Raw genomic sequence first — 10,732 nt, forward strand, 5'->3', positions numbered from 1 at the left:
TCAATCTCCAATTTTCAAGACTTCAAGTCTCAATCTCAATTTTCAAGTTAAATCATGCCTCGTTCGGAAAGAGTGCGCTTATTTGTGTCGCAATACTATGAAGTGCTTGAAGAAAATGAAGAAGGCCAAATATTAAAGTGCAAGAACTGTGTGGAAGAGTCTTAAATTTTCGTTCAGGGTGTACCACAGGCATTTTAAGGAGGGCATATAAAATATTGTGTTGAGGGTATTTATCCCGCAAATCGTCTTTAAGATTTTTTCAACAATTTGTGTTATTTTTAAAATTATTAGACGTATTTATGCTTCATGTTTGTACTTTGTTATTAATTTTATTATGCATGCAAATTTAGTTTACTATTGATTTGTTATTTTACATTTTCGTCAAACACTTTAATAAATAGATTTCTATATTATATATACACATATATTTATATAGCCATGCATAAGAGCAATTTATATATATACATACACATATGGTTTACAAAGAAATTGCCCTAATAAAAAAAATTAAAAAAAAACCCGAAAATAAAAAAAGCCCGTTAGGCCCCGCTAAGCCCACGAGCCGGCCCATTTAGCCCCAGGACCATATTGGCTTTAGGCCCGTCACGGGCTGGTCCTACCCGTTGAGACACGAAGGCCCGGGACCGCGAAGCCCGGGACCGCCAGAGCCCGAGACGCTAAGCCCAGGCCCGTTTTAGCCCGGCCCGTTTAGCCCATTTAGGCCCGGGCCGGGACCACATCAGCCTTACTCCAATTGCAATCCTTTTTCACCTGCTCAAGATCGTCTTCAGTTATCGAGCAGATGTATGGACATGGGCTCGCATCGGCCTGGAACTGATGCAGGCTTATCGATTTTTCAAATCGGAAGATAGCTCGCATGGCCCAGGAATACACTCCTCGATACGAGGTGGCACGTCGTTCTACCACCGGCCGACCGCAATGATGAGGAGGCTTTTTCTTTCTGAGGAACGGTTTTAGAATGTTTTAGCCATCGTTGTTGAGAAACTCAAAAGAGAGAAGAAGTTGATGTTGCAACAAGTGCAAATTGAAGGAAGGATGAACTCAAGAAGATGAAAGAAGCTAGTAAGGATTTGAGAAGTAAAGATTGTAAAGGTTGTGAAATTGACTATTTATAGTGGCCGCATAAACGTTTGGGGGAAGCCAAATGGCCGACCATCATCCGCCTTCATTAATGACTTGGGAACCTATGCAGACGCGACTTTCAATCACTTCTATCGCTGACGTCACGGGATTGGCATCATGATCGAGGCATCAGAGGATCGAGGACAAATCGTTTCTTATCATCTTACTCTAAGAAACGCGGGGACTATCTGTATATGGTCGAATCAGGTATGCCCGATTTCTGTGGGCTCGAGGGTCCCTTCGAGAACAAGTTTGGAAATGACCGGGCGCGAGCCCGATGGCGAAGTACAAAATTCGTAAGATTAGAGTGCTCGATGAACACCGAGGCCACGTGTGACCAACCTCAAGATAATACCGTTATGGTTTCATAATGGAAAGAGAGAGATTCCCACAGTGGCCCTATGATCACGGCGTAAATTCGGAACGAATTTGTACTAGGGCGTTAGACAGTTGTATAATAAGATTCTTTACTACAATTGGAAGTGTCCTTATTTAGGATTCCCCTATATATAAAGGGGATCAATCATTTGTAACGCATCCAATCATTGAGAAGAGAATATCCATATTTACTTTCTTGCTTTACTGTTCATCTGACTTGCCTTATTATTTTATTGTTTCTTATCCACCTACCTTGAGGCCGCCATTGTTCGAGTCGAGGTCTGCTTATACGTTGGTTTGACTTACTTTACTCTTTAATTTATACATTAGATTCCTTGTTTATCAATTAGTATTGGATCAAATAACGTATCTTTAAAACCACAATACAAGTTTAATTGTTACTCGGATTTTAGGGTAAACAATATATATTGTAGTAGCTTATTTGCATTCCAGTTTATTGTTACTCTCGATCTCTTTGATTTCCTTTCACTACTATTTCATTTACCAGATATTAAGAGAAGATCTGTGGCAATATAAGAGAAGCGGTATAAAGTACATTTACTTTAACGATTCGTGATATTGTCCATTTTGGGCAAAGTTCTGCATAATTTTCTCAAAATGTCTCCCACATTAAAAGTATCCCTAATCTTTATATTAGTTTTAAATTCTTCTCTTTTCCGCTACCAATTTAGGACTTTTGTTCGCACCGCAACAATATCACTTAACTAAGTTTAATATTGCCCATCATGGCATAAGGCCCCGCCAAAACTAGGATCAACAGACTTCGAACTAAGTTTCAGTGGCCCATCACCACGATTCACAGATCAATTTTCGTAATATTTAATGTGCCACCCAATGAACTATTGGAAAATAATGTAAGATTTTCTATGTTTATAATGAAAATACTTTCATTCGATTCCTCTTAATTACGAACAACGTGCCAAGTGCAAGGTGTTTAGGTCCGGAACTCAAAACACATATTGGTTTCGCCTACTCAAGACTAAGAAGCATTGCCATCTTACTATTAGAATCTCGATTTTTACAACAGTTGTTTTTTCACGATCATTCTCTATGCATAAACGAGGCTCAACCTTCGACGTATCGCAATAGCAAAGAAATTCAGTAGACATTGAATAGCATGTAAGCAAGGATTTAAGTCATATGACTGTAAGTATCAAATCTTACGTATAAATATCTTGTATGCAAGTTGGAGTATTGCTTTTACTTCTAATAATTTTCGCTAATTTGGTCTGCATATGTTGATCGTGGTAAATTAATAATATTGTTGTAAACATTAGATGCTGATTAAGTTTTTTACCCTCACTAAATTGCCCCAAAAAGCTCCAATTTTTGAAAGTTTTCTTTGCCTTCAAACACTTGATATCACGAGATTATATAATACAGAAATATGCTTTTGTAAGTTAGCCGCATGTCATCTGGAGGTCTAATAGATGTTCCTTTGAATTGATGACAACGCAAAGCACTGTCAGTTTATATCCTTGAACCATTTGTTTGACGTTTCTGTACTAGGAACGGAGTGTCGTTTCATAAAATTCTAACAGAGTACAGGTAATTTACAGCAGAGTGACAAGACTAATACTAGTAATTTGCTGGTAAAATTCTCACCAGCTCTTCAAATAAGAATGAATTTACTGGTGCTGATTTATACATATATGTGAGACAGAGAGGTTTCATTACAGTGGAAAGCTGATCAACACAAAAACAACAAATAAACTTGTATCTCTAATTAAATGTTGTCAAATTTTAAGAACCAAAGCAGCAGCACCCAAGCACAAGAAATCAAGTCCATTTAGACTTTATCACGAGAAAATTACTCTAGACACTATCTGTTGACATAAAATAAAGATGCTAATACAGTCAAAAATGAGCATGACTTATATTTTTGAAGTATTTCAGAAGATCACGCTAGAACAGGTTTTAAACAGTCCCTAGACACTACATTTAGGAAGAAACGAAAAAAGTAACAAGACTTGGAATTAAATTTTTAGGAGTCCCACCTGGAAGTTCTATATATTGGGACTGGTAATATCCTGCCCAAATTATCTTCGAGTGAGGAGGGAGAATGGAAGATAGAAGAAGAGAAGACTTCTAGCGGGAATTTTACCCTACCACTTAAGTTAGTATACGAGAAGTTACAGCTATTAAACTGTAACTCATATCACATCATCCACTTGTCTGTAAAACTATGAAAACCTTACTCCATATGATTTTATATTTAGTTTTTTCCGCCGGTCTAAGGAGAAGTCAGCAAGCATACCATAATCTGCACTTTAATTACAAACAAAATTTCCCACTGTAAAATGTCAGGAAACCTGATCCATTGTTGCATCTCAAGTATATATTTCTCCACACTATTGAAATTGAAAGATCTCCCGACTTCAAACCTGGAAAACCAATTCTTTTAAGAATTCAGCTTTTGATATCTCAGCTTATTGGAATGTAAATTTTGTGGCTTACGTGAACATCTGTGGTCGGTTGCGGGAGAGCTGAGGTCTCTTAATCGGTGAAAGGATGAGATTCCTAAGGGTCTGTGAGGGATTGCTTGCTCCAGTTAACACCAAGCTAGGACGTGCACTGCTCTTCTATTTCCAGTATCTGCTGGTATTGCTGATTGTCTTGCAGGGGATCCACTCGAGATATCAAAAGGGCCAGAGTTTGGAACTATTCTTTCTTGCTGTGGAGGCCATATGTCTTCTCTTGGTTCCTGGAGTTTCAGGAGTGACCGACCAATCTGCGATAAATGAGTCAACTAATACTTTGCTCAAAGGTTAGTGCAGCTTTGAGAGCGAAATATCCAAAATCGAAAGTACTTTGACAGTTGAGTGTTCATATACCAGTAGAATTCATCTTTAAATGCAAGATTTTGTCAATGAGTATTCATACACTAGAAGAACAAATCTAGTTTGCCAAACTGCACCAAACTCACATATGCCATGTGATTATTCTTAAATAAAATGATTACCTTTTCCATATGATCTCTGTTGTCCGATCATATAGCAGGATTTGCGAACATATCAGGCTGTCCTTTGAAAAGAAATTACTTGCTGAATGGCCGAGCGCTTTACTGAATCATATTCATTTCTCAACTGATCATAACATTTCATCAAGTTTTCTCTTTTGCCTGACAACATGGGACCTATGTTAATTCTGAGAGCATGTACCAAAGATAGTGGATTCCAGTAGTAAAGCACCGCACACTTTGCAACCTCCTCAGTCAATAGATTATAGTGGATAAACTTGAGCACAACTTTTGCAGTTCCATCGGAATTCTTTTTTTTTTTCTTGGAACAATAGAATCTCTGTTAAAAACTGTAAGAAGAAACCTGGATTTCTCAGCAAACTTTTCTTGGAGTTCCTGCTTGTCTTTATGATAAGCTCTCGATCTCTTGTTTCGCAAGCATGTGGCACTTTTTAGCCCGCTTTCTGGTATGCAGTACGCACTTGCTCAAACTTTTCAGCGAATTTCTCTTGCATCATCTCACATTTCTGTTGGTATTGGAAGACTAACTTGTTCACCTTGAATTGCATTTCCAATTCCTTTTGCCCAATGTAGACGTCACACTTTTTGTAGGCACTCTTCATTACTGGGTATGGTTAAGGAGAAAATAATGAAGCTGAATGTAAATACCATTTCTGAAAAGTTGCTATTACACTAAATCCAATTTGGGAAGTAGTACGTTAATTTAACTAACCCAACTTCACTATGTTTTAAAAGTAAAACTGAATATTACAGATGTTGCAATACAGCACTATGAAGGATACATATCTTGTGGTGATATTCCAGTCATGACCATCTGCATGAGGGTGAACAATTTTAACTAGGATGCTAATGATGAAATGTGTGAGAAAACAAATATGATTAGGTCACAGGAACTATAAAAGTGATAAAGGAGCAATCGTTTCATGGATGTATGCTTACATTTGTCCATTCATCACTTGAATTGACATCTCACAGGTTTCATGAGACTGAGGCAAAAACGTCAGATATTATTACATGATAGCCAATTCGACAAAAATGCTACACATTAACTTTGAATGTAGATAATTGCTGTAAAAGCAAAACGAGAAACCAATTCTATACAAATTTAGCAGTGGAAAACAAACACAATTTTTCTGGAAGGTTTCATAAGCCCCACACCCCTCTCGACAAAAAGGAAAGGAGAAAAGAAGAATCTAAGAATAATGAATCCAAAAAGAAGAAAGGAGACAAGACGCTTAGAGAAGAAGGCAATTTTAGGATATTAGTTATATACCTTTTGCGAAATCACTGTATTTAGGTTGACCAAAACCACACTTCAACCATAAGGTGATATTAGAATAGGACTAACCTCTTAAGACAGAACTTAGATCACAGATAGGACAAGCGGCCATTTCAATTGCTGAGAATCTTACCTAGACCATCAGTTCGGGCCATATAACATTGTAAGGAATATCTATAGCAGTTGTACACCAAGAATCTATCCATGAGGAAACTGCACAAAAAATACATTCCTGCATGGAAATCACAATTTTTTTCTTCTTCTTGGATATGTGGAATGCCAGGTCAGATTTCCACACACGATTTTAAGCCATCAAGTTACATGCTTACCTCCACTTAATATAGGTAAACTCGGATAATTTGCCTACCAATGAAGATTGGAAGAATGGGAAGATTCACTTAGTGTCACGCTCTGTTGGATTAGAACTTGGATTCTCATGATTGTAACTACTAGTTCTTCGGCCGCTAGACATTGCTCTTGGGGCTGGAACACACACAAAATATGCATGTCTATATGGAATACAGTATAAAACTAAGGATACAGAAAACGTGGCCACATGTGGTGGTGATTGGCCTGTCCTTCCATTCTCGCCAGCAAGCATTGCATCTCAATCTTCAACATTCAAAGATGAATTGTCAATTTCATAAGCACATTATTACAAAGTTCTGGAATCATTCAAAATTTTGAGCATAACATTTCTGATCCAATGCATTCATATGGATAATAGTACACAGAATAGTCAATAAGAAATGGACTAAATTATCCCTACAAGCAAAGTCGACACATTTGCAGAACGACCTTTGCATCTCGCAAAGTTACAGAAAGAGGACAATCCACTAACGCCAGCTGTAGCTAGCTAATCCAATTTCAATAATTTCTTGACTTTGAAAGAATGAAACTGCCTAATGGCAAGCTAGAATATCCAATAAACTGAAACCTCTAGCTGAAGTAAAACTAACTGGAAACACAAAAATGACATAATACTAGTTTTGAATAACTGGATAGAAAAGCTTAGCTAACTATCACTTAAATTTGCTGCTTGCTTTATGTGTTGAAAAATCAGAGTTTATTTCATGGTGATGAAATTACCAACTTTTCTATAAAGAAAAACATCATGAATTACGTAATGAACCAAGTTAACTAAGAATTTCAGGTAAACAGAAGTATTAGGCCAGAAACTGGCAGTTGCCACAGCAAATTCTTCAAAAAATGGTGTAGAGAAATATTTTTAAAAACTATCCGGTGCTTAAAATCAACTTAAAGCCAACTAATAAGGTACTGTATATAATAGATAAATTGAAAACTGTAAAAGATATAAACCAGCTATCAGCTAAAACTACAATCGGTTAGGTGTAAAACGCTCTCTAGTTTACAACAAACTACTACTACTACTAACAACTTAACTATGTCTTCAGACCAAAAGCAGTTGGAAATATGATCTCAATGCCTCAGTCCCTATACTTTCAAAACGCGAAAAGATAATAGGATTCAAGTGCTTAGGAAAAAATTTCACCTTCCACGACGAGCTCATAAACTGTCATTATCCACAATAACGTTTTGAATTCGGAAAACCTGAATATGAAGGAGAAATTCAATACATGATCAACAAAAATAATTTAAAAATAAATAAAAAACACAGGACAGTGAGCTTTCATTTTGCTTCGTAGTTTACGAAATTTGAAAAACTCCTGAACTCAATCAACAAAAACAAACAAACATTTCAGAACCTAGAAGAATATATACGTAAACAACAAAATATTACCCAAAACCCACACACACATCACAGCGAGAATTCTGCTTTTCGCACATTACAGGAATATGAAACTGCTCTTTAATAACCAGAAAGAAAACAAACAAAAAAACCGGAACTAGAAGAAATATATACGTACATTCAACAAACATTACAGAAAACACACACACACATACACATAGCGAAGTTCATTTTGCTCGTACTTGCCAATCATTTGGAACTACAAGAAAAATCGAACTTAGAGTTTATAAATCGCCGATGAATATCTCAAGTGTAGGAATAACCTGAACAATCAGAGATAAAAGAAATAAACGCATTTGGAAATTGAATTCAAATCAGCGTTAGGTACGAAACCTATATAATGAGCTACAAATTCCCAAAACCTTCCACAAATTCGAAATCTTGACGCAAAATTGTAAGTTTTCAACTCGAATTCTGAAACCCTAGCACGTATTTTCCGTGTTGAAAGCTTCCTCTCCAGTCAAATATTCATCTGCATACTGATTTTTTATTTGAATTTTACTGAAAATTGGCCGGCAAAATTTGCGGTTATTTATAGATAAATCTCTTGACCCGAACCCGACCGGTTCTAATTTTTTCCCCTAACCCGCTCTATATGCAAACAGCAATTCGAACTTACGATTCCAATTCCCACATTAACTTCTGTTTTTTTTAATCTTTCTTATTAACCGTGTGAAGAAGAACAAAAAAACAATTTTAGTTTCTAATTGAGAAAAGGAAAAGGGCATTTTTTTTTAAAATATTCCACCGAAAATATGATAGCTCTATGTAGTATTAATTAATGGATTAAACGTACACTAATAGAAAGCTTTTTAACCTCAATCGCTCAGCTAAATGGTTCAACAAATAAATAAAGAAATTAAAAAATTCCAGTCATAAGTCTAACAGGAACGATTTTTGTTTCTTCTCTTAAAATTTGTAGTTCGTTGGCTATTTAAGCTTTTTTAAATTGAATTTAAATTTTAAATAACAAAGATTTATTATAACACTATTATTTTACTTTAGAAGCTTTTAACTATGGATTGTTCGTTTATAGGAACAAAAAATGATTATTAATTAGTTTAACATATTCAATATGTTTTAACTTAAATAATTGATTTTAAATTTCTTTATGGCCACCTAGAATGAATCTTTTTTCTTTTCTCTTTGATTAAATGTTGTTAATTGGAACCGTTTTCTTTCCTCTATTGGAATTGAAAGTTGTTTTTTACATTTGAAAAAAACGTAGCATGAGGCATGATTTCTCCATATAGGTTAAGATTTGATCAAAGCAGCTTATTTTACGACATTTATATTAAGAAAAATATTAAAATAGAAAAATTTTAAAACCTGATGCGGCACTGCTTTATTTACATTTCTTTATATTTGGTGTAGGTAAATACGTCTATATATGTACAATGGACCAGATACTGATTGTGAATAAATAGCAAAAATAATATCCAATTTGGGATTGGAGGAAAACCTTAAAACCATTCATTATTCTAGACTTAAACATACTTATATGAACAATTGCGGATAAATAATAATAAATTTCAGTGTCCGCCACATAATGATGGTAAGAACTATGTTGTATATGGACCAAGAGATTTTGAACTCCATATAGCGGGAAAAAAAAAAAAGAAGAAACTTGGAGGGGAAGAAGGCTAGCTCGAGCATACGCAAGGAAAAAGAATCGACAGAATATATTCATTCAACGCTTTTGCAAAATGAGAATAAAATCACTAACAAACCAAAATTGTTAATTGAAGATACACACCTGCTTGAGAATTCACCTTAAAGAAGCTTCTATTTTCATATCTATGTCCCCTTTTCATCTCCTTGAAGTTCCTGTCTCAATTAAGAGCTGAAAGCGTATTCCCAATTATTCTGACACTGGATCATGTAGAAACCTTTCATTTACAATAGGAAATAGATGCGGAAAGCTGTTCATCTTATCCAGTTGAGACTGAAATAATTTCTTTGCGGACATCGAAACAAAGAGCTTTGAACAGGAGCTGCTGTCATATTGCAACGTGATGCATTTATTCTTTTTAAGATGTTCCTATAACATTTTTATATTTAAAAATTATTTATACTTTAAATTTCCATTTTATTCCTATAGATAATTTTAAAAAATTGAGAGTCCCCTAGTCCCTACTTCTCTCTCCCTTAGGTTCTTAAAATGAAATTGTTGTGGTTGTTGGATCCCTTCTAGTTCTCCTTCGTCCAATCTTGATTTGTAAGGATTTCATCATCATCCTCACCACCAACACGAGCATTAAACGTTGCATTAATTGGGTTTCTATATTCATATGCAACTACTAAACTTTCGTACATATAATTCCATCTAGTTGGACAAGGTTTAGGAACCTTTCTTTCTCTAAGGCCAAATTCATCACATTTTTTAAAATACTCTCTAAGTCTACTTCTACGGTTTGAATAAAAAAGCCAATTAAGAGCCATTCTAACCTTTTCAATTTAGTGTTGTTGTAAGTATGCCTATAGCACTAGTGTTACTAGAAGCAATATCCATAGAAATTGCCATTATTTTATCTCTAATGCAAAAATATCTACAAATATCTGCAACGGTGTTAGCAATAAACTTACCTGTGTGACGTGAATTAATTTTCTATACGCAATAATGCGTTTTTGCATTATCCACTCCTCGTCTATCCAATGACTTGTAACAGTTAGATAATCACAGTCATTATTACTTCTACCAATATCAGTAGTAATAGAAATCCGATTAGTTATATGAGTAAATAAATACCGCAAATATTGTTCATATTCATGTTTATATTTATAAATATCGCTCTTAACTGTTGCGCGAGGCCAACCTTTATAAGTAGGATTAAAAACTTTTCTAATATAATGCACAAAATTAGGGTTAGAAGGAAAAGTATATGGTAAGCACATAACAGTAACCATCTTTGCTAATTCTTCACGATCTTTATTAGGATCGTAATATAAAATACCACCGGTCACAGTGTTAATTCCTGGTTGAACTAGATTTGAACCTGTACTAGGGTTAACCGCAGTATCTACACTTGTCCCCTCTTGCTGCGCTTTCATTTGTAAATATTTAACTTTATCTCTAGGGTGTGTTTGTATGTGCCTAGCCAAACTACCCGTACCGCTACGGTCTCCAGTATATTTATGCGCCAGCAATTTTCCACAAGTT

General features: G+C 35.4%; 1 pseudogene; it reads right to left on the minus strand.

Moving 5' to 3' along the window:
* Positions 1-3,995: 3,995 nt before the first annotated feature.
* Positions 3,996-5,124, minus strand: LOC109238257 (annotated as a pseudogene).
* Positions 5,125-10,732: the final 5,608 nt, after the last annotated feature.

Source organism: Nicotiana attenuata, unplaced genomic scaffold, assembly GCF_001879085.1.
Source record: "Nicotiana attenuata strain UT unplaced genomic scaffold, NIATTr2, whole genome shotgun sequence".
Taxonomy (NCBI): domain Eukaryota; kingdom Viridiplantae; phylum Streptophyta; class Magnoliopsida; order Solanales; family Solanaceae; genus Nicotiana; species Nicotiana attenuata.